Below are 20,971 nucleotides of genomic sequence, written 5' to 3'. Positions count from 1 at the left end.
CTCCAGGGGTCCCCAGCATCTCAGATGTCAGTCTTCAAACCAGTTAAATATACTCCACTTGATATCAAGAAACAGCCAAAGGCACTAAATACTGCAAAAAAAGTATGAGCTCTGACAACATTCTGGCAAAATTACAAAAGACATGTGCTTCAGAACTAGCCGTATCCCTAGTCTAGTAGTGCCAGTACAGCTACAACACTGGCATCTACTTGACCAAGTTTAAAATTGCGCAGTTAGGTCCTACACAAACAGCAGGACAAATCCAACCTGGCCAATTACTGCCCATCAGTCCACACCATCATCAGTAAAGCGATGGAAGGTATCATCAACAGTGTTATCAAAGAGCACTGGCTTGGCAATAACCTACTCACTGACACCCAACTGGGTTCTGCCTGCGCTACTCAGCTCCTAGCCCTCATTACAGGAGATTAGCAGAGTCCATTCAATTCTGAGGTGCAAAACTATAAACGACACACCAGACACGAAGAGTCTTTGTCAGTTCTGTGGAGCAAAGAAGCCTCACAGGCATAGACAGTGCCTAACTATTAAGAGTGAACACTTTATCAGAAATGTGCAGGTCATTTTCAGAAAATTTGCTAAAGTAGGACAGAATCCCAGAAAAACAAGAAGCTACCTACAAGAGGTTAATGAAGTAGAACAGTCTACAAAATCTAAAGTATTTAAGGGGCATTCAGTGACCCCAACCTTCCATTTTGGTAAGCTGATATTTGTATCAATGGTCACCTCAAGAATTTCAATTTGGACATCACGTGTGAGTTTCATTGTATTATTGCAGAGTGAGCTATGGTTAAGAAGACATTGTCTGCAGCTGACAACAGTGCAACTAACATGAACCAGAAGAAATAGCACTTTGGGTTAAAAGCATGTCATAACCAACTCTACAGTATGGGGATACAACTAGTCAAAAACTTATTTCATGAACAAGAATTCACATTGTTCAGTAGGAACGTATGTCATGATCTCAAACCTCCTCAAAAAGCAACTGGTCATTCCTTGATCAGTCAATGGACCACTGGTGGAAGATTTCATAGGGCTTCCCAGACTCATGGCAGAAACAAATAGAAAACAGAATGTATGGAGATGAGTGTTTTTGGTATTAATGTCAATGAAACGTGGGCCTGTGACTGCGCTAGTTTGTTGGAATTATTTTGCGTTTCTATCAACAAGGAAGAGAGTTAAGACTCCAAGAATCACTAAGGTTGATGAGGAAGCACATGCAATGTTTTTTCTTATTTATTCACAGGATGAGGAATTTGCTGGCTAGGCAGCATTTATTGCCCATCTCTAATTCCTAGAGGGCAGTTCAGAGTCAATCACATTTCTGTGGGTCTGGAGTCACATGTAGGCCAGACCAGGTAAGGATGACATTTTCCTTCCCTAAAGGACATTAGTGAACCAGATGGGTTTTTACAACAATCAGCAATGGATTCATGGTCATCATTAGATTCTTAATTCCAGATTTTTTTTTTTAATTCAAGTTCCACCATCTACCGTGGTGGGATTCGAACCCTGGTCCCCAGAATGTTACCTGGGTCTCTGGATCAACAGTCCAGCGATAATACCACGAGGCTATCACCTCCCCACCAATGTCATAGCAAATGAGCAGAAAACCTCACTTGAGCCAAAAGATGGATGTATAACCGATATAACTTGTAATGAAACAAAGCTTGGGGAACAAATAGCTAGTACAGATGCATTTGCAATGCTAAATGCTGAAGTGTAGGAGAGACACGTTCAATGCAATATTTGACTTCCTTGTCTTCCCAGGAAATATCTTCAGTAACTGAGACAGAGATCAAGGCAAGCAAGAAGCAATCCCTAAATACCAGAACTCAGGATAGGAATATTTGGATTTCATTGATAAAGCAATCACAGAGCATGAATAAGAAAGTTTAAATTAAATCAAAAAACTAAGGTGAAGGGTCTATAGAGTAAAACAGATTTACTGGCAAATTGAGAATAAAAATCTGCTGACACAGATTGAAAATGTGGTGCATTCAACTCCCTGGAAGCCACCACTATGAAGGATAGCCAATACTGAAGAAGTTGTCTGTTTCAGAGATTAAGGATGACGTAGAGAAGCAATTTCCTGTTTTATCAGTGAAGATGTTCCTTGCGAAGGAAATGCAAGAGATTAAAGATCCTCCAGTTTAAAGGGATATCAGATGTCAGGAAGAGAATCAAAGACACCAGTCTTTCACTGCACACTAGCAGTCTCACAAGTCTGGGAAAATAATGAAACCTCCAGCCCACCTGAATTTGTAAAATTTAAGATCTGGGGTCAGATATATACTGGTCAATGTAATTACATATATACATGTCTAATATTTAGAATATGAAAAGATTCTTGGGGTAGATATTGAAATGGGTCAAAATGGGTTAAGATTAAGAAGGGCAACTTGATGGCCCAGTGGTTAGCACTGCTGCCTCACAGTGGCAGGGACCTGGGTTCAGTTCCACCCTCAGGTGACTGTGTGGAATTTGCACATTCTCCCTGTATCTATGTGGCTTTCCCTCAGGTGCTCCAGTTTCCTTCCACTGTCCAAAGATGTGCAGGTTAGGTGGATTGGCCATGCTAAATTGCCCATAGTGTCCGGGGTGTGTAGAGTAGGTGGATTAGCCATGGGAAATTCAGCATTACAGGGGTAGAGTCTTCAGAGGTTCAGTGTGGACTCAATGGGCCAAATGGCCTGTTTCCACACTGTAACTATTCAATGCTGTAAGCACTAGGATGTTGTTATATGGACATATAGGCAGAACAGCTTCAGGTCTCAGAGGGTGAGACCTAACATTCAGGACCTTCTCCTCCTTGTTGTTTCTGTAACAATGTATATCATATCAATATAATCTGCAGCTAGTCCACAACATGCAATAAATTATTTCTTGTTCAGTACGAGAATCTCTTCTAGATAGACTAAAAAGTGGTTTTCCTGTTGTAAACTAGACAAAGCAGGCCCTGTGGATCTCCATGAAGAGGATGGAGGCAGCAAATCTACTACATGGTGAGGTGCAGTCTCAGTTTAGTTGCACATACAACACTTCCCTGTCAGGCTGCACCTCCAAAGGGGGCAGTAATCAAGATATTGCATTGGGATTTGTTATGAATATAGTGCATATTTAGTATTGTTCAAACACACGTTTTGAAGGAAATGTGAAAAAATGAATTTATTTCAAGTTTTGTGGAAATATCTGGAGTGGTTTTCCACAAGAGATTATTGAAGGAATATGGACAGTGAAAAACATCAGAGCAACAGGCTTTGGAATATTCTACACACTATCCGTTTGCCTTTAAGAATAATCTATTAGCCAAGCTTTTTTTTTTTCAGAAAGCCAATTTCTGAGGAGAAATCTGTTTTTATTTGTGAGTGTGCGCACCTGAGGTTATTTAGATAAGCATTGATATTTCTATATTACTGACTGTATGTCAACCACTTATTGAAATTTAATTGAATAAGGTTTGTTTTGATAATAAACCCATAATTGTGTTTATTAACAAATCAAGTTAATAGCTCTTGTTTAAATCTGACACAAATATGGTATCTAGTTGGTAATCTTGATAACTGGAAAAAGTATTTTTATTTTATGTTGCAAACCATGGAGAGGTGGGAATAGGGTGACAAAACACTCTCTAGCTTTGTTTGTAAAACATAACAATGACTTTCCAATCATTTGTATTTAATGTCATACTGATACGTAGACAAAATCTAAGACCATCTTATCATTCAGGCTACAGCTAAGTGCTGCTAAAGACTTGGATTTCAAAATAGCTATCAGTGGCTTATGATTAGTTTCACTACAACCACACTAGTGTTTATAGAATCATCCAACTCTAAAACTTAAGAACAACATGTCACTCACTGGCACTGAGGGTCCCCTCATCATTATCCAACATGAGAGTTCACAGCTCCTACTATGTCTGGAGAGGGATCACATGCTAGCTCAATCTTTTCAGATACATCCAGCATGCAAGCATTGGCTGATGGAACAATCTACTTTGACACAACTTTGAATATTTTGTCACAATCCTTTGCCCAATTCCATGTAACACCAATAACAAAGAGTTCACTCCATGGATGGTATGAATTTACCACAATTATTCACTAAGCCAAACCCAATCTGAGCTCAGAGATATATGGATTGTGTGGCCTCTTTCTTAGTGCTTTAACCTTACTCTGTACGGGATGTGACTCATACTTGTCTACTGTGACCAAAAACACTACAGAATTTTGAAACATTTCACATTTTGACTGCCTCCACCTAAACTCCATTTTTTTCCCAAATATGAGAGAACTTTATTCAGCATGTCATTTGCTCTGTAATAAATATGTCATCCAAACAGCACACCACTCCCTGAATTCCTTGCAAAATTTGGCTCATTATCCCTTGTAAAATTCTGAGGCTGAAGAAACATCAAATTACAGCCTGACAAACTAAATTAGACTCATGTGAGTATTAGTAGTTAAATACAACTTAGCTTCATCATCTAACTCAAGTTGCATGTAGGCATTTGTCAGATCTAACTTTGAAAAAAATCTGGCTTCCTGACAACATTGTGACTGATCCTCTACACTTGGCAAATTAGCAGGTGGATTACATCTTAGGATCTGATTTACATTTACCTTATATTTCCGACACAATCGTACATCAACATCTGACTTTGGTATCATCAGTATGGGAGTAACCCAGTATTTCTACTTTAGAGATTTTTTTTTCAGTTTCAAGTCTTTTCAGGTCTTGCTCCATTTTCTTTCATAAGAGCATAGGGTCTGGACAAGGCTTGCAATAAACTGGTCTTGTATTCCTCTGAAGTCATACAGTTGCCTATACTCTTCAATCAGTTTGCTAGTTTCATGAAACACCTGAGGGTCCATTGCAATAATGTTATCTTGCATTGTAAATATTGATTCAATGGGAAAAGTTTGATCTTTCTATGGGAAAGGTCTCAATTGGCTCTTCATCAAACTGTATGCTGTGACTGCTCTTTCATTTAACTCGTGCTTTCTCAGTGCACCATTGCATTTCTTCCACTTACTCTTATTTTTGACAGACCTTTATAAAATAACCCTTCTTTCTGCAGCTGTAGCACACAGCCTTCATCAATCCTTCGCCCAATGTTGGTTCTAACTCTGGTAACTGGACCTTGTCGTACCTCAGCTCCTACTGACTGCTGCTGCTATGGTCTGATGCCTCAGCTAAAGCTGATTTACTACAGCAGATGACTGACGGGTGTTAACTCAAATTCCTCTCAAGTAACATTCCGCCATATCCATGAATAATTCTGTTCAACAAGCTATTCCCAAAGTTCATCAATGTCAGCATCTTTTCGTGAATCTACTCAGTTTAGAAGATGTACACAAAACTTTCCTGCAATGCTGTGGCTTGACTGCCTCCAAAATTACCACGGGAAGTTCTCTCAATGTCACAATAACCTCGCTTAATACCTCATTCAGCAACTGATTCCTCATCCCAACCTGATAACTTTGGTCTGGGAACGTAGTGCTGCTCAAGCTCCAATAAAATGTCCAAAGGCAGCAAAACCAAACAACTTCTTCAGTGTTTCATACACTTCTGTGTCAGCTCCCATCAAAAAACCTACACTTTTCCTTTCTCTCAATCATATATTAACATCTAGATGAGAAGGATAAGACCATAGGACCATGAGAAAGGGGAACAGGAGTATGGTGTTCAGCCCCTCAAGCCTGATCCGCCATTCAATAGGATCATACATAGAACATAGAACAGCACAGCACAGTACAGGCCCTTCAGCCCACGATGTTGTGCCAACCTATTACCCTACTAAGATCAAATTACCCTGCATACCCTACATTTTACTATCCTCTATGTGCCTATCTAAGAGTCACTTAAAAGTCTCTAAAGTATCTGAGTCCACTACCACTGCCGGCAGCGCATTCCACACGCCCATCACTCTCTGTGTAAAGAACCTACCTCTGACATCTCCCCTATACCTTCCTCCAATCACCTTAAAATTATGCCCCCTTGAAATAGTCATTTCTGCTGATCCAACATTCCTCACATCATGCCTTTTCTGCGTAACCCTCGATTCCCCGATTAAACAACAATCTATCTCAGCCTTAAACGTACACAAGGATTCTGCTCCCACAGATCTCTTTGGCAAGGACTCCATTTACTCACAACCCTCTGAGATAACAAATTTCTCCTCATCTCAATCTTAAATTGGCCCCCCTTTATTGTGAGACTATGCCCTCTGCTCCTAGACTCTTCCATGAGGGAAAACATCCTCTCAGCATTTACCCTGTCAAGTCCCTAATGAATCCTTTAAATGAGATCATCTCTCATTCTTCTAAACTCCAATGAGTACAGTCCCAACCTGTTTAGCCTTTGCTCATAAGTGAATCGCTCCAAATCAGGGATCATCCTCGTGAACCTTCTCTGAAATGCCTCCAATGAATTGACATTTTTTTCCTTAAAATAAAAAGGACCAATGATAAATAAATAAGAATACCACAGTACTCCAGATGTGGTCTCATTAACACCTTCCACAGTTGCAGTAAGACTTCCCTCCTCTTATACACCAACCCTCTTGAAATAAGAGCCAATATTCCAATAACCTTCCTGATTATCTGCTGCCTCTGTGTGCTAGCTTTTTGGGTTTTGTGCACAAGTACCCACATGTCACTTTGTGTTGCAACTTTCTGCAGTTTTTCTCCATTTAAATAATACTGTTCTTTTATTCTCCCTTCCAAAATGAACAACTTCACATGTTCCCACATTGTACTTCACTTGCCAACATTTTGCTGATTTACTTAACCTATCAATACCTCTCTGTATACTATTTGTATCCCTCTCACAACCTGCCTTTCCACCTATTTGCGTCATCATGAATTTGGCTACAGTGCGCTCACTTCCTTCCTCCAAGTCATTAATATGTATTACAAACAGTTGTAGTCCCAACACTGATCCCTCTAGAACCCCACTGGTCATGGGTCACTAACCTGAAAATGAACTTCTTATCCCTACTTACTGTTTCTTGCCCATGAAACAATTCTCAATATTCCCTCCAACACCAGTGGCTCTTATCTCATGAATTAACCTTTTGAGAGATACCTTGTTGAACACCTTCTGGAAGTCCAAATACAACACATTTACTGGTTCCCCTCTATCCACTCTGGCTGAGACTTCCTCAAAAAAAAAACTTCTAATAATCAGACATAATTGCCCTTTCATGAAGACTGCTGACTGTGCTCAATTAGATTATGACCTTCCAAATGCTCTAGTATTATTTCCTTAATAATTGTTCCAATACTTTTACAATAATAGAGCTAGGCTATATTTACCTGATTTTTGCCTTTGTCCCTTTTTGAACAGGGGCGCCACATTAGCAGTTTTCTAATTCTCTGATACTTCACCAGAATCCAAAGACTTTTGGAAAATTACAACCAATGCATCCATTATCTCTGCAGCTACCTCGACGAGGATCGTATGATGCAAGCCATCAGGGCCAGGGAACTTATCTACTTTTAGTCCCATTTGTTTGTCTAATACAATTTCTCTAGTAATGCTGATGGTGCTTAATACTAAAGAATACAGGGGAGGAATGAATGGATATTTGAGGTATCTTCCACCATAAAGACTAATGCAAAATATCTGTTTAATTCTTCTGCCATTTCCTTGTTCCCATAAGCATCTCCCCAGATTCATTTTCTAAGGACCCTATGTTCACTCTGACCTCTTTCTTCCTTTCTACATATTTGAAGAAGCTCTGTTGTCAATTTTTATAATCCTTGCTAGTTTGTCCTCGTACATTATTTTCCATCTCTACTATCTTTTTATTCCTCTTTTCTCAGATTCTGAATTTATCCCAGTCTTTATCACTGACTTTCATCTCCTTATATGCTTTCTCTTTCAACTTAATATTTATGTAATATTCACTTACTTGGTTAGCCATGGTCGGTTTACAGGTCTTAGAATTTTCTTTCCTCACTGGGAGGTTTTTTGGCTGAATCTTCACTGATCATATCAATAACGTGAAACATCATGAGCCACTTCACTCATGGAGGCAAAGACTCTCCTTTAAAGGTATACTCTCCCAGTCACTCAATAACACCTTCTGACGCAGCCTTCGAAGATCAGTCCAGCCACATGATTGTGTAATTGGCGAGGGAACCGTAGCCCTTTCCTCATGGCCATACTGTCATATCTTTGTAGGATAGAAGCAATGCCACTTACGCATGGAGTTCCAATACAGAACTGAAACTGGTCTACCTCAGTTGGCTCTTATTGCAACTGTAGCCTAGCCAGTCCTAACGAGAGTAGCATGAAGGCTGATGGACAAGCTCACTGGATCACACAGCTCAGGATTAAAATATTGTTGAGTCTCAATAGCATCAATGGACATTGACTTCACATTGTGGGATGGGCACCTTGGCCAAAAAGTGTTCGTAGAACTGATGCTTGGCACCAAGTGAGGTAGATCCAGTGAGTAAGACACTGCTCTGATTTCAAATGAGCTCCCAAACTGGGGCACACAGTGTTCCCCTTGAAGTGGGGTTTAAATTTGGGCCTAGTAACTTTGCTTCATATCAATATTCTTCAGAAATTATGAACAATTGATTTGGGCTTTAAGTCCTTAACTCAATGAATTAAATGGAGATTTTGCTGCCAGAAAACTAAGATTTACTGCCAAATAATAACTAAAGTACAAAACAAAGATGTACATTACTTGAATGCCAAACATTTTTAAACAAGAGTAAGACTGAAATATATTGCATGGATGTATTTGAACAATTTATACATTTTGCTCAAATTCCACCATCTCTGAAATCGGCAGTGATTTAGAGGAGGATTTGAAAGGATTAAGCTTGGTGTTGTGAAGGGAAACGAACAGCAGTCAAGATGGAAGTTCTTAACAATTTCAGGACTTTTGCGTCTTGAACTAAGAGTAGCCAGAATGTCTTAAAATCCTGAAATGAACAGTATTAATTCACGAGCCAATTCGATACTGCTGGGAGAATCAGCACAGGTGTGCTAAGAGGGTGCACTGCTCAATTATTTTAAGTTTAGTTCCTAGATTCATTCTAACAGGGGGGAAATGTTAGAAATGACTAAATGCTTTTAGGAGTTATAGTAGATGAAGCAATTTCCAAACACACCAATATTCAGTGATACAGAATGATAAATCTGGGCCTAGACACAGTATCTCCCATACCGCTGAGTATCTCACCTCAGCTCTGTTACAATGTCAAAAGGTCCAAATAGAAAGCAGCACATTCCACAACGAAGAACAAATTTCAATAGAGACACAATGAACTCGGTGGCAGCGGTAGGGACCTGGGAGTGGATCAGCTGTCACAGTCAGAACATGGACTGCCTGGGAGAGCCTTTATTGTTGAGGTCAATGCATGAAAGCTATTCCTGAAAATGTCAGTTGGTCTGGCAAGTGCCGAATGCATCTGCCTACTGTAAGAATGTTGAGGCTGCAGAGTGTCTTCACAAAGGAGCATCCTTCAGTTCATAGGAGGGCACAAGACATTAACAGTCACTTGTTCTGAAGCTAGGAAAGACGGTTCTGAAGTCTTCACTTCCATTTACCTTGCAATTTCTGTGTTCAATTACTCACCAAAGCCGGTCCATCATAAAAACTGTGGTTTTGACTCTTAATAAGGCTTACTGGATTGGTGGGTGAAAATAAGGTTTTGGATGATTCAGAGTGGGCAAGGTTATGTTAGGAGAACCATATGAAGCATTATATATTTTGGCAAATTGATAAGTACATTCCTAAATATGGAGGGCAGGGACCTTCTCTCGAAGGGTATCAGCAGGAAGTGCTAGCGCTTATCTTTGCTGACCTTTCCAGCTCATTAAATTTCTGCCATACTTGTAAGGGTTACAGAGGTGCTACAATGTGCAACTGTCACTTCCTTCCACACTTTTAGGTTCCTGTTTTGGCAGGCTTACTCGACAGAGCTGTCACATTGTATTGTTGAAGCACCTGTCCTTGTGAAATCTCCTCTAATTCTGTGGCAACATCATCCTGCTACAGCCCCTTAAATGAGGCTTTTATCCCAGCAATTCTTCCAACCTTTCCCCATCCCTTGCAACTTTCTGGGCCTCTTTGGGCATAATTGCTGATGGCTGTCTCATCTCTGTTCTACCCATTGATGAGGATTTTGATGAGTTGACATCTTTCATCATGGAAGCCTAGAAATCCCACCACCAGTAGAATTTCACCAGTACTAGGAGGAGGCCAGACGTTTCAGAGCCATTCATTTTAAACATTTCACAGGCATAATTTTCAGCCTGATTTTAACCCATTCAAAACCCATCCACTTGTATTAAGTTAAAATTGGGCCATTTAAAGTTTTGGATTATCTTCAGTTGTTATAGTCAAATATATTTATGATCTCAGAAGGATGTCAATTAATGATTCTTAAGATCTAATCCTTCACATAAATGCATTACATTAAAAAAAGCGTTCATAATTTTGTTTTAAAAAGATCTTCCTTGTCAAAATTGAATGCTGACTGCCCATGGAGCCTTCATTGTGGTCATCTTTCAGAAGATATCTGCTTGTAATGGAGTGGAAGAAAGGTATATTTCACTTGGCTTTGCCTTTCATTGTGATGTGAATCCATGTACGGTTAATGCAAATGGTGAAATTATTTGCTTAGTAAAATGCAAATGGTTCAATTGTTTTGATGGTTCTGCAAATGGAAACAAATTGGGGTTGCAAAATGAAGGATAGGAATACGTATTGACTATCACTTCAATAATTGCTGCTTAATAACGATTTTTTTCTCTCACCTAATTTTCTCATCAGACTAAGGGATAGTTCCACAGATCCTGGGAATTCTCTGGTACCTTGTTCAGTCGACTATTTTTCACGTATGTTCCTCTCTGCCAGGCTCAGGCTTTTCTAATTTTAGTGTCAAAATACTGGATCAAAGGAATGGGGGTGGGGGAAATCTTCCTTGGATCTATCTATGTAGTCACTTTACACATTAAAAGAATGCAGTCATTTGCCTTTGATTTTAATCAAGTTAAACATTGAATGAATTAAACCTTTCAGAACTATTATCAATGCAAATTATCTTTCTTCTTCTTTTCCTCTTTCCCCTTTATTGATCAAGAAGCTCTCGGCTGAAAACTCTGGCACAGTTTTTTTGGCAGACATTGAAACAATGGCTTTCCCAAAGTTAATCCCATTACTTAACGTGTTTGTAAGAAAATGAGAGTAATGAAGGAATGGCAGAATAGTCATCCCTAGCAGAGGCAGACTATGGCCACTTGCAACCACCGTCCACCCACACTAACGGTCAATGTCTGCCTAATATAAGTTGGCGGATGGTCAAATAGAGCTGTTTGCACTATTACAATGTCACTGCAGCTAACCACAGGATGGCACTGTCAGTAACTATTAAATCCTTGTCTTCTTCTCCTTTCAAACTCACTGCCATCCTGCCCTACAAAGAAAGTGACTTGATGTGACAAGGAAAACCTCTCTGCTATCACCATATTCTGCACCGTCTGTCCTTCATCAACCATCAGGTAGGAAGTTGCATTGTGATGTCACTCCGTCACTTGGCTATCCATGTTGTTCCCTGCCTCTTCATTTATTGCATTTGCTAGGCATTTTTCTTAACCCAGAATTGAAAAAGCTGACATTTCTCAACAGCCTTTATCCTGCTATTTGCCACACTTTACAATTTATTGTTAGGTTCCTTGAGCACCCTAATCAGGTGTGAAATGCTTGAGGACAGTCTATGTAAGAAGATTATAAACAAGGATTAATCTTTGTCACACTGAATGAATATTGCCCAGCCCTAACAATTAACCTTAATTATGGTAAACTGTAAACTGAAAAGAGGTCCCAAAGTCTCTTGTGTCATTTCAAAGCAGAAAACATTCCCATGCTATATCAATTTGTATAGATCAACTGAATGAGGAAGCAAGACATAGTGTGAGTGCTAAAAAGATTGTAATTTACACCATATACAACTACGATGACAGTTTGAAATTCTTCTCTCAAGTGAAGTCTTGGAAAATAGGCAATTGTGTGATGAACAGAACATGAACATTGTGATTTAAGACTATCTCTCCCCTTGAAGTTTAAGCAGTTCCTTTGCTGAACAGAGGTCAACAAAATATCAACAGTCTTGACAATTTATTCAGCAACTGATTAATGGGCTGCAACTGGTTGAATTTCCTTTCTTGACAAATATCTTACTTCACATCTAATAATAAATGGAAGCTACACATCCTATTTGTTTGAATATCATTCTATACAGTCAGGTGAACTGTCAATCAGTGGTCATTTCAGTTTCACTGAAGTATTTGTAGTCTGTATTGGAAGTAGATTTCCACCTGTTATAAAAAAAATTCAAACAAAATATGCAAATTCTGTTCCTATCAATGCCACTCTTTCACGGATACTAGTTTACTTAAGATTTTCCACAATCCTAACTACACTTTGTTAGCTTGTGCACCAGCTCCTGTTAACAGCATCGCTTACTATGTTGTTTTGCATCTCCTCTTCCGAAACTAAAGCTTCTTCCTTTCTATTGTCTAGGCTCTGTTGACAGGTCCCAATCTTCCCTGTTCAATGGTCTTAAAGAATACAGCTTGGATCCAAACTCATTCCAGACCTGCACTATTGCAACAAGCTCCACTGTACCACACAATAGACAGGGATGGGAATATGGCAAGAACAGCCTTTTGTAAACCTGTCTTGCTCTATAGTTGTGTTTAGATTTAATAAAGTTAGATTTCATCCATGCATAATGATTAGGTAGAAGATCAAGATTCCCATTTCTGGGATGTTTGATGGACATAGACGGTCCTTATCTCTATGATACCCAAAACATGTCAAACCCAATGAATTACTTTTGACTTCTAATCACTATTGTAAAGTAGGAAGCTTGGTGCATAGTACAGACTCACAAGCAGAAGTGAGACAAATGGTCAGAAAATTCTATTTTGAAGGGTGTTGGTTGAAGGAGGATATTAGCTGAAACAGCAGAAATCATTGCAATGGAACATATAAACCCAACCATGAGAGCAGAAGGAATCTTTGTTTAATATCTCATCTAAATAAAAATCATGTGGCAGTCCACCAGTGGAATTAAATTTAGAAGAACTTGCAATCATCTTCATATACAACTACAAACTAAATGATCCATCTCAGCTTCTTTGGGAGGACCGCAAAATGACAGATGCCAGTCTTCAGCCAATTCTAATCACACCACATGGTATCAAGAAACAGTTGAAGGCACTGGATACTAAACAAACCATTACCATTCAGCATTGAAGATGTGTGCTTCAGAATTAGCTGCACTCATAGCCAAGCTATTCCAGTACAGCTACAACACTACATCTACCTAACCCAAATAGAAAACTGCCCGAGTACGTCCTATGCACAAAACCCAGAACAAATCCAACCCGGCCAATTACTATCCCATACGACTACTCTTGATCATTTACTTGGGAGTGTGGTGGAGGCAGGTTTAACTGAGGCATTCAAGAAGATACAAGATAATTATTTGAATAAAAACAATATGCAAGCATATGGGGAAAAGGCAGGAGAATGGCACTAAGTCATGATGCTTATTTGGAGATTTGGTGCGGAGACAATGAGGTGAATAGCCCCATTCTGAACAGTAACACTTCCATAATTATCAATGTGATAACTTGTAGTAGTATCAAGCAGCACTCACTCTGCAAAAACTTGCCCAGTAGCCTTCAATTTGGGCCAGCTCCTGACCTCATTACAGCCTTGGATCAAAACTGGTCAAAAAACTGAACTCCAGAGGTGAGGGGAGATTGATAGCCCTTAATGTCAAGGCAACATTTGATTGAGTATGGCATCAAGGAGGTCTAGCAAAACTGAAGCCATTGGGAATCATGGTGAATTTCTCCACTGGTTTGAGCACAAAAGAACATACTTATGGTTATTGAAGGTCAATCATCTCAGCCTCAGGACATCTCTGTAGGAGTTCCTCAGTAGCCCAACTATCTCCAGCTGCATCATCATCGACTTTCCCTCCATCACAAGGTCAGATGTGTAATGTTTGCTGAAGATTGCACAATGTTCAGCACCATTCACAACTCCTCAGATTCTGAAGCACTCTATGTCCATATGTCGCAAGACCTGAGCAACACTGATGCTTGGGTTAGTGTCAAATGGCAAGTAACATTTGTAACACACAACTACTGGATAAAAATAATCTCCAATCGGAGAATCTATCTATCTGGTCTTGACATTCAGTGGCATTACCATCTTACTCCCTAACTATCAACATCCAGGGGGTAATCATTGCCCAGAAAGAGAACTGGATCAGCCATATAAAGTACTGTGGCTATAGGAACAGGGCAGAGGCTGGGAATTCTGTGGTAAGTAACTTATCTACTGTCTTGCCACCATCTACAAGGCCCAAGTCAGGAGTGAAATTTAACACACTAGATCTTCCTGGGAGGAGTACAGCTCTAACAACACTCAAGAAGCTTGACACAGTCCACAACAAAGCAGCAAGTTTAATTTGCATCAAATGCAGCATTAAATAAACACTGCCTCAACATACTACCAACACATAGTGGCAGCAGTGGACACCATCCACGAGATGTATTGCAACAACTGACCTAAACTCTTTTGATAGCACCTTCTAAACCTGCAATCTCTCCAACCCAGAAAGATAAGGGCAACACCACTGCCTGTAAATCCCCCTTTAAGCCATTGTCCATCAGGACTTGGAATTATATTGCAACTACATACACTATTTCTTCACTGTCACTTGATTTGAAGTCCTGGAATTCCCTTCATAACAGCACTGTGGGTATACTTCCATCAAATGGACTTTAACAGTTCAACACGAGGCTCACTGCCATCTTCTCAAGAGCATTTAGGGAGGATCAATAAATGCCAACTTAGCCGGCAAGGCCCATTTCCTATGAATTAATAGATACAAACGTGTGAGTGCAAACATGTGGTCAAACAAGCTTGCAATACACTTGTTTCTCAAACAGAGCTATATACAGTATAATACAAATACATATTTGGCAATGTCACCTCCTTTTTAAATTTTAAACTTTGTTGTCATCATTAGAGAAGTGGGTCAAGCGATCAGTAAACCTCACCTAACTAGAATAATGGAACATGGGATAAAACATTTTCCATGCTTTCCAATCTGTATGATGTACTTGGTCTTTTTGACATGTTGTTCTTTGCTTTTAGCCAAATATTTGTTCTTACCTCTTAATGTTGTTCTGGGTGGGAGCACTTCATTGCCATTGTCAGTAGGAATGAATTTCCAGTTTTACTTCACTTCACTAAAGATCTCAAGCAAAATGTGTCCACCAAAGAGAGTTTCAACAGCTGTTGGTAGAATCAACAAATGTTCTACTCAAAAGGAAAATCAAATAACTGATTCAGAAGTCATAAAGACAATGACATCTTACAACAGATGAACCTGCCACACTTCTGTGCCATTTGCATCAAACGTGGCCCTGGAAAAGAACAGCAATTGAGTTTACCAAAAAATACTGTGTGAACCTTCCCCTTAAGTATTTTCCAGAAACAGAAATGCAGTTACATCTAAGATAGTAAGAACTGCAGATGCTGGAGTCAGAGATAACAAAGCGTGGAGCTGGAGGAACACAGCAGGCCAGGAAGCATCAGAGGAACAGGAAAGCTGATGTTTTGGGTTGGGACCCTTCTTCAGAAAAGAATAAAAGAAGGGTCCTGACCCAAAATGTCAGCTTTCCTGCTCCTCTGATGCTGCCGGGCCTGCTGTGTTCCTCCAGCTCCACACTTGGTTATCTGCAGTTACATCTACCTGTATAGTTATGGAAAGCAACACTATGTTGTAGCAATCCTTTGATGTTCATGCTTAGTGCAAATATTAATGCATTACATAGCTACCATCTATTAAGTATTCCATTACACTAATCAAAGAGGAAACAACATATTTTCTTGATGTCCAGGTGAGCACTCATTCTGCAACCAACACCATCAAAATCAAATTTCTGACTCTGACATTAATGAGGTCTTATTTTATGTCAAATGGTCACCACATTTATTGTGACCATAAATCTACATCTAACACTTACTTACCGAACAGCCAGTGTATTTGAAAGTAATTTATTTGTATGTAAAAGCATTTCTTTACTTTATGAAGAGCCATACTTCATACCTGTGTGCAATTAAACATGGAATATTTTAGTTCAAATGTTTAACATTACCACCAACTAGTTAGCATTACAATCAAATCAAGATTGCCTTTCCTAGCATTACACTCTGAATAACTCCATGTTCTAAGTTAGAAATGAAAATGAAGTCACGCTGTATTTAATAAATTATGAAGATTGAGTTTAATAGTTTTACTCTTCTAATTACACGGAACTACAACAGTTCATACATCATGCTTATATAACATACATGATGAAGCAGATATGCATTTATAGGAATAAAGTCACCCAACACAACTGTTAGAACTAAAATGTCATGTCTGGTGTCAGTCTGTTATAATGTGATGGCTCACATTTTGCTTAGTGAGTCCCTGATGCATTGACATGTTATGGCAACATACGCTTTTACATGCATTTTATGGCGAATAGCGATGGTAGATACTCCAAACTTTTCACTGTCAGATAGCTGACCAGGAATTTCTCCCACTTTGACTTTCTGTCATCAGGTTACGATGGAAGGATTTTGCAGATTGATACTCAATCTGTTTATGAATGCACCTTCTTTGGTCAACAAGTCCTAGTGTGGTACTTGAATTTGGAGCTTCTGGCTCAGAGGCAGATCACCACCGTCTACATTACAATACCACCTCTTATGATGTGCACATTATTGAAATTTAATGAGCATGCTTGAGTACATCTGGCTGTATCATGATCACTGTAATCTTTATGTTACAAAACTAATTCAGCATTCATGACAGTAAAGTACAATGATCTCCTAGTTATAAGGTAGCTCTATCTAGTAAGAATACATGGAATAAAAGTCTGTTTTAAATGCTTTGCACTGAAGAGCTAATAATGTACTGCAAACAACACAACAGGTGAGCATGGTGACATATTATGATGCCCAGCATTTTACAATACCAGAAACACACTTTGTAAATGTATTTGTAAAGTGCCAATTCTATTTTTAAAAAATTGTTTTGTGTATTCCAACGTGTTCCATTTTGTATGTTGGAAACTGTAATAAAACTGGAAAAGTGCTAAATTGGTCTGCTCTTTATTACTTATAAAAAGAGTTGCAAAAATGTGTACAATTATGTGATTAATCTGAAAACTATGCTCTACTTTGCATGCCATAAAAGTTTGGGAAAGCTGGCTTCAAGCAAATAAAGCATGAACAGTTCTTGTTTTTAAAAGAATACAATGTTAAAATACAAACGTAAAATTTTCACTGCTCTCTACTTGGTAAAGTAAGTCGATAACTTATGATTCAAAGAATGATGGAATAATACATTCCAGACAATACTCATTATTATTGTCAACTTCACACCTAAAATGAATACAACTGATTATAATAAAACTGAAAAACAGATTGTAACAAAATTAAAATAGGCTTGATCTCATCTCCCATTGGATTAGTAGTTCACTACCAAGTATTGTAAAAGACACTTGCTGCATTGATAGGATTTAGGTGCATATCTCTCCACCATCCCTGAAACATACCCCACTAAACTTCTCTTCTCAGTTAGAAAAGTCCATAAGGCACAAGTAGGAAGAACATAAATTCACTAAAAAGGCATGCATGAAATTGAATCTTAAAACATGAAAAGAAAATCTGCTGTTACCTGTAGGAAAGGTGAAAGAGGCCTGAATACTGTAATCAGTAACCAACAGTGATACAACTAACTCACATTCAAGACTGATTGAGTAACCAAATTCATCGATTCTTCCTGCTGCCATTCTCTACTGAAAGATACTTTGTAGAAGCACTTAGATTTTATACTTGTGTAGAGTATCCATTGTGTAGTCAGTATATTGTGGTTTGAATTAATACAGCAAGTAGTTGGTGATTGGGTTTAATTTGATTGAATTAATTAATGTTAAGGCTGAGCAAGGAGACCAGGTTCAAGTCCCACCTACTCCAGAGGTGTGTAATAACATTTCTGAACAGCTTGATTAGAAAATATTACAAATTGATATTAAGGTGGAAACAGGCAGGACTGATGCATGGAAGAAGCTGTAAGACTAAACAAGAAACAAACTATCCAAAAAGAAAGGTGACTTGGGCTCTGTTTCGTTGACTGGCTTGGATCCTATTGGGACTGATAGCAGAAGATGGTTGCCTATAAACAAAGATTGGAAATGAAGAATTCTTCACAGACAACGTGTTGTAAATCATATTACTTCAAGAAGAATGGCTGAGACCAAGTGCAAAATGTAATATGATTTCCCACTATTGTTCTGTGAAGCTGAACTGTATTATCAATGGGAAAATGAGGTAGAGACATAGACACTGATTAAGTCTTTACCCAAGCAGAAACAAACAAAACAGGGCCTTGATATTATCACTTCCTACTAGATGCTGGATCACAAATTAAGGATTTTTGACTCCAAGTCAGGAAAACAAGCTTTGAATAAGTATCTCATTTTAATACTTTGACACTTTGAAATGTGCCACCTGAAGATTCAACAATCAATACACAGATATAGTAATTAGGTCTTAATTAGTCACAGTCCAAAGGGTGAAAAGATATCCCTCCCCATTGGAGAGAGACAATGGGTTATCTAAAGTTTGAGAGGCCCCACTCTGCAGGCATGAGGTAAGACAAGGAGGGAGATCTCCATGAAGTACCATAGATATTATAGGATTCAACTAGGACCATTGGTATCATTCTGCCTCATACTGTAGCCAACCAACTTCCACACAGACAGAAAAGGAGAGTAAATGCATAAAATGTCACTTTTTGCAGAAAACCAGTTAAAAGTTAGAAAGTTAATAGATTAGTTGTGACTTTGCAGTGTTCTGGTGTTGTGTTAACTGGCCAGCAATGAAGAAAACGGTACATTTTCAGAAATCAAGAAAAATAAATTCTTTTAATTCCCCGCCCCCCGGAGATAATCCCCCATTCAACTCTAGGTCAGCAACCCTGGGTAGTTATTTTACACGTTAAGGATATTCTAAATGTTCATTGGACAACATTATATTAATGGTCATGATTATACTTCACTTCCTCAATATCCCTTATTGCCTTATTCTATAGCATTGCAACTTACCAGAGACAGAAAAAAAAGTTTGTATTTTGTATGAGACGAGAAAAATTGATTTTGTCCATTTAAAATAACGCGAACTTCAAACCAGTGTCTGCCTCTGATAGGACGGAATGTAGGAAATTAAATCGATAGTAAAATATAACCATCGGTTATATATATAATCATCGGTCCTTGGCTCTGGGACTGTAAAAGTTTACTGGACCGGCGGCAACTTTTTGAAGGTTTTTCACTGAAAAGTCATTCGACATCGGGACTTTCACTTTCGACTAGAGGACTTAGCCCCTGCGATTAATTTTCAACGGAGCACGCACACAAGGTGGAGTAATAAACATAGCGACAGTCTAATGGACAAGTCGTAGGTTTCCCTGCAGAGCTTCCATATGTCCTGCCTGCATCACAATTCTGTTAGTAACAAGGTTTATCAGAAAACCAAGTGTTGTTCTGTTGTCATTATGCATTCTGTGAGATAGCGGAATTAATTGAAAGATTTACCCAGAAACGGAGGACAACCATTGTATTTACATTATCACATCAGTTACTCTATAACTGAAGTTTGCTCACTGTGCTGGTCACTATCGCTGTTGTCCCAGACACCGTCCAGCTTACGTGAATTTGAAATGGCTTCAAACAGAAGCTGTTCCACAACTTGTTTTTAACTAAAGAATCGTCAAGTTTAGACTGATTAATCATTATTTGTACCAACCACCCTTTATCTCAAAAGAATGGATTAGGAATTCCCAGCAAACACACGTTCAGTTCTTACCAGGAGTTAGAAATGGCAAAATAGCAATAAACCAATGTAATAGATATTTCAAGCCTGTTTTACTGAAGGCGTTACTGGAGTTCATACTGTAAGGGTCATACAAATGAGCTCTGATGCAACAACAGCTACTGTACACAGATTTGCTCTGAAGGCGTGGCACCGTTTCTATGGGAATCCCATGGTGACCTGGGCGGTTGCAATCAAATTCTTTAAAACAAACAAACCTGCCGAGTGCTTGAAAGTTGCTAATTTAAGGTTCACAGGTGCAGGCACCCCTCTAACAAGATAGTCGCTGGAGGAGTCTTGTTTTTTCTAGTTTCTAACGAGCCTCGAAGTGGGTTTCTACTAGGAGGTTGTACTCCTGCCCTTCCATCCGTGTTTACAGTAGCAAGTCCGTAGTGTGTTTGTCTGTGGGGAATGGCAAATAGACCTGGTTATTGTTTAACTGAACCAGCCAGGGGTCGGAGCACGTGTTCAGCACTCACTATGCGGAAGTAAATCCTTCTCACTGATTCCATTCCAAAAGAACACCAGCCTCCTGCAGTCGATGCAAGCTGTTAGAATCAGGACAACAATGACCAAACTTCTTCCTCCAATTCAACCTCAAAACCATAAGTGCAAAACGCCCATATAAATATATTGTAAAGAAAACACAACAAAAAGTTCGATAAACCGAGCGTTATGGTTGGAGAGATTATCAGACAGTTTATTTAGGGAAATATGTCGTCTGTGTTAAATGGTTAAGTTCTATACTAATATAAATACGTTAAGTGCAAATGCACATGTAGAATTTTGAAGATACAATATTAGGAACTACTTTCTAAGTTTCGATAACATTTCCAAAATACAGCTCTATAATATTTATAAAGTATTTCTTGTTAAATGTGTTGAGAGCCAAAGCTAATTTTGCAAAAATGCTGACTTGCAGCTGTCATTATGACAAACGCATCTTTACGACCAATTGCTCCTTTTTTTCGT

The 20,971-nt window shown here is 38.9% G+C and overlaps 1 long non-coding RNA gene across 3 annotated transcripts in view; it reads right to left on the bottom strand.

Annotated features, from left to right (window-relative positions):
• The window catches only part of LOC125484990, a 101,168-nt gene extending 80,730 nt beyond the window's left edge, over nucleotides 1-20,438 (bottom strand). For 2 of the 3 annotated variants that reach the window (XR_007263776.1, XR_007263774.1), the window contains exons 1-2: nucleotides 20,218-20,438; nucleotides 15,245-15,367 (exon numbers count right to left, since the gene is read on the bottom strand). This is a non-coding gene — a long non-coding RNA (uncharacterized LOC125484990). Of the gene's footprint in view, nucleotides 1-15,244; nucleotides 15,368-19,993; nucleotides 20,077-20,217 lie in introns of those variants that run through there. The other variant, XR_007263775.1, reaches the window with a different exon arrangement.
• Nucleotides 20,439-20,971: the final 533 nt, after the last annotated feature.

Source organism: Rhincodon typus, chromosome 15 (assembly GCF_021869965.1).
Source record: "Rhincodon typus isolate 14 chromosome 15, sRhiTyp1.1, whole genome shotgun sequence".
Classification (NCBI taxonomy): domain Eukaryota; kingdom Metazoa; phylum Chordata; class Chondrichthyes; order Orectolobiformes; family Rhincodontidae; genus Rhincodon; species Rhincodon typus.
This window is presented reverse-complemented; position numbering and strand designations above follow the sequence as displayed.